The sequence below is a fragment of the Phascolarctos cinereus genome, unplaced genomic scaffold, assembly GCF_003287225.1.
Source record: "Phascolarctos cinereus isolate Bilbo 61053 unplaced genomic scaffold, phaCin_HiC Scaffold_1;HRSCAF=81, whole genome shotgun sequence".
Taxonomy (NCBI): domain Eukaryota; kingdom Metazoa; phylum Chordata; class Mammalia; order Diprotodontia; family Phascolarctidae; genus Phascolarctos; species Phascolarctos cinereus.
Window position 1 is genome coordinate 258,518,757 of NW_027555514.1, and position 6,000 is coordinate 258,524,756.

Here is a 6,000-nt window from a genome sequence, read left to right on the forward strand (position 1 = left end):
ACCTTAGAGTCATCCTCTACCCTTTACTCTTCCTCACCTTGATTATCCCCTGCCCTCAAACTGCTTATATTGTATCAGAGGCTACACCATGTCTTTATCCAGGTGTAGCCTGCAGCCCACTTTAAGAGGTCATGATTCTTAAACCTTCCCTAAAATGAACGTAGTTGCATAATAATTACTCACATTTCTGTGGCACTCACACTTTGTCCATGACAACCCTGTCAGTTTGGAAGTACAATTCAATTCAATCTGACAAACATTAAGTTCCTACTGTGTCTAAGGCACTGCAATTAATATCCCCAGTCTCCAGATGAGAAAACTTAGGTTATGAGAGAAAAAGTAATTTTACTTAATTAGCTGTTAGTCGTTCAGCCAGCAAATAGTCATCGCTATGAGAACCCAGCTCATTTTGACTCTTCTTCTTTATTCTGGTGCTCTTAGCAATGCTCAGAATTGTACTTTCAAATATTTCCCCTCCTAATAATTGCATTCCATGAAATTGGTTTGGTTTGTGTTGACATCATCCTCATATTGTTCATGGCAACAGCATTTTCCCCCAATAAGCACCTGACATGCAGAAAGTTCAAGTTATGCATTCAAAGCACTACAGGAAAGGAAACTTTAATGAAAGTTTTTTCCATCCAATCCCAGAGGAAACATGAGCACTCACAACTGAATGATGCATGTAACAAAAGTCACAACGAAGGCTGAAAGCACCGATGATGAAGTACAGGCTAGAACTTCCACTTTGTCCTCTGTCTACACCCTTAGACTAGCTGGATTTCTAAGTTTAGAGCAGATCAGTAGAGCTTTTCTCCTCAAAGGTATGGAGGGGCTAAGTCATTGAATAAATCTGGGTGGCTTTAGAAACGGGAGTGCTAGGGAGGATGTCTTGAGCAGCTCAGCATTTTCTTTACACATATTTCTCTGAGTGTGTGTGTGTCTGTGTGTGATGTATTTAAACATTTGCACACACTGGCATGGTGAAAGGGACCAGAATTTCCTCCAACATTTAAGAATGTGTTTGGTTTCCTTCTTTGCCTTTTACAGTTTGGGAAGTGTGGAGAGGATGAAGCTTTTGGGCCGTAGAGAAATAGCTTCAGCCAAGAAGAGTATTTGGCATTTCCCTCATAACCACATACCTCCTGAAAGCTATTAAAGTGATTCAGAATAATTCAGCCTGGGGATGTGTAGGCTGCCTTAGGCTTTGCAAGCTGGACATTCCCAATGGAAGAACTGGGCCCTGCTGGGATTGGGTTTTATATGAAAAAAACCTGAGTGTATAGAAAGATGATGCACTTACACTATTATTGAATAGAGGAGAATAGCTTTCTATGAGTGTTTATTTCTTTTGGCAAAGTGTTAACTGATCCCACACTCCTCCCCACCCCCTTAATTTCACTTATCCATAGGGTTTTTATTTTATTTATTTTGTTTTGGTATGCAGTAGAAACAAGCACTCAGAACACTGTCTTCCTTCATATTTGGATTAACATCCTCTTAAAATCTTGACCAGGAAGCAAATTTCCATACCTTGGGGTTATAAGAGCTTTTGAGATTATTTCATCCAAACAATAACCAAACATATTCTATCCAGAAATGCTTGACAAGTGGTCATTCAGCTTTCAAATGCACATCTCTAGACTTGGAGGCTCAGACCCGTCTAGCACTCTGCTCATTCTGTACTCGTACACTTGGTTATTCTGAGCCCAAATATAGAACTGGACATGATGTCTGAATTGCATCTCATTTGATTTACTGCATCTTTTCAATGTATTGGGATTTCACTGGATTCTAATTCTTTCTTCTAGCATTAGTATCTATACTTTCCCACCTGACAGTATCTACAAATTTGATGCTTTCATCTAACCCATATATAGAAAGTTGTACTTGTGGTAAGCAGAGTCCAAAGTTAAAAATTCTGAGCCTTCCATATAATCTGCGTGACCTTCAGCAAATCAAGTGAACACTGAATCTCAGTTTCCATTTGTAAAACGGGGATGATCATAAAGTATCTATTTTGCAAGATTGGGATGAAAGTACTTTGGAAACCCAAAGAAGCAGATCAATGTGAATGGCAGCGGGGCAGCAGTGTGGTGTAATGGGGTAGATCCCGGAATCCTGCCTCAGGTGTCTAGTAGCTCTGTGATTCTGACAAAGTCCCTTAAGCTCTCAGTTTCCCTATATGTACTGGACTTTATGACTTCTAAGGAAGGCCTCTTCCAGCTCTAAATCTGTGATTCTATAATTAAGCAGATCAAATCTAAAAGCAAAGAGCCCCACGGTACTATACCTGCTTCTGCTTTCATCTTTATAGAATATCAGCTTCATTGAAAATTGGTCGGAAATAACTATCAGTGTTTATTGTTTTACTGTAAGTTGTAATAAAATCACAGGTAAATATGCAACATCCTTTTAAAAATCTCCTATTTGAAGGGAAAAGCAAATCTTGAATTCAGATCTGGTAGGGAAAGAAGCAATCACAGAATTTCTAACACACCCTGTGACTTGTGCCCTTTCTTATTCTGAATCTGTTATCCTAGTGGAGCCCATTGGAGGGAAGAACGAAGATTTGTTCTGGACATCTCATTGAAAAATAATTTTAAAACCTTATTGTTTCCCTGGAAATCATTGATCAAGCTGTTTAACTCTTTTCGGTGCCCATTTTCTTCTATAGTGTGGGGGAACAGATGTTCATTAGACTAGAAAGCCTTCTGACAAGTTATTTCAATCATGTAAATAAGCTTTCTTCCTCTTCCCCTTGACTCTCTTCCCATCTTTGGAAATCTCAACCTCTTAAGGAGATATCCCAGAACACACATTTCCTTCGTGGCTCAATACAGCTGAAAAAAGACCTCAAAATGGTTGTGAAGAGATCCTGAAGTTCTGTTAGAATGAATTATGAGATGGCATGTTTAAATCTGCTCCTGAATTTGTAACCTCAGTTGCAGGGGTGTTCTAGACATTCAGATGCTGTATAACAAAGTATAGCTGATCACATTAAAATGTGTTGGGGGTTTTTTTCCTGCTCAAGCCGTAACAACCAAACCAAAACCTAGCAATGGCAATAGAATCTATGTGAAATTAATTTATTCTACTAATCATCTTATCATTCCTCAGATCCCAGCCAGAAGATGCTCAAAAGATCTAAAATAAATTGGCCCTTTTGGCGAGGCTCCAGTACTCACTGTGACAACATACCAACACCTTCACCATCCTCCATGCCACAGCAGCTCTTTGGGGTTTCGCTGTCTGAAATCTGTGAGAATGACAACCTGCCTAAACCTCTTTTGGTGAGTCTCCCTTCATTCTGCCCAGCTCCATACCACAAAAGGTAAAAGTGTTTTTGGAAGGAAGAACATGACAGCCTAGCAATTTACTTTGAAATTGGTGTTCAGTGTCTGGTGAGTAGGGAGGTCATTCCAGGAAGGGGAAAACAAGGGAATGAGCCAGAGAAGAGTGTAGAACAATGCCCAAACTCTCATCTTCACCTTATCTTTCCCCTCTGTGCAAGAAAGGGGCAAAACATCAAGAACAAAATGCAAGTGATGCTTCCTTTACCACATCCTAGTTCCCCTGGAATGAGGGTGAGCAGAGAATGGGTGAACCAGATCCCAGGATGGCTTTTATATGGCCAGTTCAAGAGACAGATGGCCACAAAGAAAGGAGTCAGAGAGATTCTTGGAAGTTGCTTTGAAGTTGAGGTTTTAAAATATGCCTCAAGTATGGACTTAGACACTTGCTATTTAACTCAGATGAAGTCTCTTCATCTCTCTGGGCCTCCACTTCCCCAAATGTAAAGTGAAAAGACTGGGCTTGATGACCTTATGTCCCTTCCAGCTCCAAATCTATGATCCTGTAATCGAACCAAACAGAACAGGCTAACTAGCCTGATCTTAAGACTCTAAGGAATGAGCTAAGGGAGCCTGAGAACTAGGGATCTGGGAGGGAGTCACAAGCAACTTGAAGCTAAGTGGTACAATGCATAGAGCACTGGACCTGGAGTCAGGAAGACGTGAGTTCAGATCCAGATGTAAGTGCCATAACCCCTTTTACTACAAAAGCTCTCGATCTCATCTGCTTCTCTACTATAATTCCTGCCCTGAACAAAAAGTTGGACCATTTGACCTTTAAGGACACTTCTATGATTCTGAATGATCTCTCTTGCTGAAATCTCTCAGAACACCCGAGGTCTCTCTTCCCCATTTACTGTCTTACAACTGGTATTACTATAGATGAACGTGCCATGGAAGGGGGTGAGGTTCTATTATGAAGGTCTTTGCAAAGGGGCAGGAACTGTCTTCTAAATGACTCTTAGTAAATTCATGTGTCTGTGCTGGGTTTCTGTACAGATGTCTCTCAGACCTGCTCTTCTACCCTGGAGCTAACTTCCTGTTCAATACTTTGTTCACAAAGCTACTTGAACTAGAATATCCACTGTGTACTCCCATTGCCCATGCCCCAGACACTGATCCTACCCTTTTATGGTGATGGAGAAGGTAGGGCAACAACATTGCCCTTGGCTCTTCAAGCAACTTGGTCAGCCTTTGAGGTTGGTGGTGGGGGGGTAGTTTTCATCGTCATCATGTCACTCACAGTGGCTCTTTGGAGCCTTCCCTTTTCCAAATTCTTTCCAATGACTTTGTCTGACCATTGCCCTGAGTAGCCTGTCACCTGATCCCCTTTATTAAAGCCCAGGAGTTTTAAAGCAGAACAAGTCAGAGATTTTCAAATTCCATTACTAAGCCCTGGGAATAGAAAGATAAAAATCTTGGGATCAAGTCCTGTTTCTGGCTCAAACTAAGTGCGTGACTGAGCAACTCACCAAATCTCTCAGCATTCTCAGCATCTTTTTCTAAGACTATAAGTTCAATCTTCCTTCTTTCTCTTTCTTTGTTTCTTTCTTTTCTTTGTTTCTTTCTTTCTTTCTTTCTTTCTCCTTTCCTTCCTCTCTTCCTCTCCTCCTTCCTTCCTCCCTCCCTTCCTTCCTTTCTTTTTCTTTGAGTCTTCTGGTACAAAATGACTCATATGGAAATGTTTTCCATAATTGCTCACATATAACCTATTTCAAAATGCTTCCCATCTTGGGAAGGGAGGGAAGGATACAATTTGGAACTCAAAACTAAAAAAAAAATGAAATTGTTTTTATATGTAATTGGGGAAAAATAAAATATTATTTTAAAAAAGACTGTAAGTTTCAGAAGTTTCAGAGAAGGTGCTCTCCTACCTTAGCTGAATGTCCTTACCAGGAATTCCCTATATCAATGAAAGCACAGGTTCAGGTCTTATCTCTGTCCCCTCAGAAAGTGGGGGCCCCCCACCTGACTAGTGGTACTAGAAAATCAATCTTAATCAAAGAGTATTAGCCAACATTTCCCAAGCCCCCACTTATGTCCTCAACACTACAGACAGAAAGCAATAAGATTCCTTACGCAGCAATATGCAGTTAGTGCCAATTAATACACTGGTGATGTTGAATCTGTTAAGTGCTGAGGGAATATAAAACTGATTTTTCTTTTTGGCTTTGGATACCATTCATTCAACAAAGATTTATTAAGTACGTCTCGTGTGTCCAGTACTGTGTCGAGTTCTGGTTGTGTATAGGCGAGAGTTAGTTAATCACTAAGCATTTATGAAATACTTACCATGTATCAGACACTGTGCTGAATGTTGGGGATTCAAAGGAATACAAAAAACATGGTCCCTGCCCTCAAGGAGATCACATTCTAATGAAAGAGATACAATATGTAAAGAGTTCATGGAAGGTAATCTCAAAGGGTTGGCATTAGCAATGGGAGTGGGGAATTATGACGGGAGACTAGGAGAGGTCTCCCGCAGAAGACAGGATCTGACTGTCTTGAAGGAATCCAGGAAAGCCAGTAGGCAGAGGTGAGGATGCAGAGCATTCTAGGTATAAGACACAGCCATTGAAAAAGTAGAGAGTTGGGGGATGGAATGTCTTGTGCTAAGAAGGAAAAAAAAGTCAAGCGTTACTAGATT

At 40.6% G+C, this 6,000-nt stretch overlaps 1 protein-coding gene across 1 annotated transcript in view; it reads left to right on the forward strand.

Moving 5' to 3' along the window:
• The window catches only part of LOC110203729 (uncharacterized), an 89,334-nt gene extending 84,879 nt beyond the window's left edge, over window positions 1–4,455 (forward strand). The window contains exon 6 of the mRNA XM_078153633.1: window positions 3,121–4,455. The gene's annotated coding sequence lies outside the window, so the exon portion shown is untranslated. The remainder of the gene's footprint in view (window positions 1–3,120) is intronic.
• The last annotated feature ends 1,545 nt before the right edge of the window (window positions 4,456–6,000 follow it).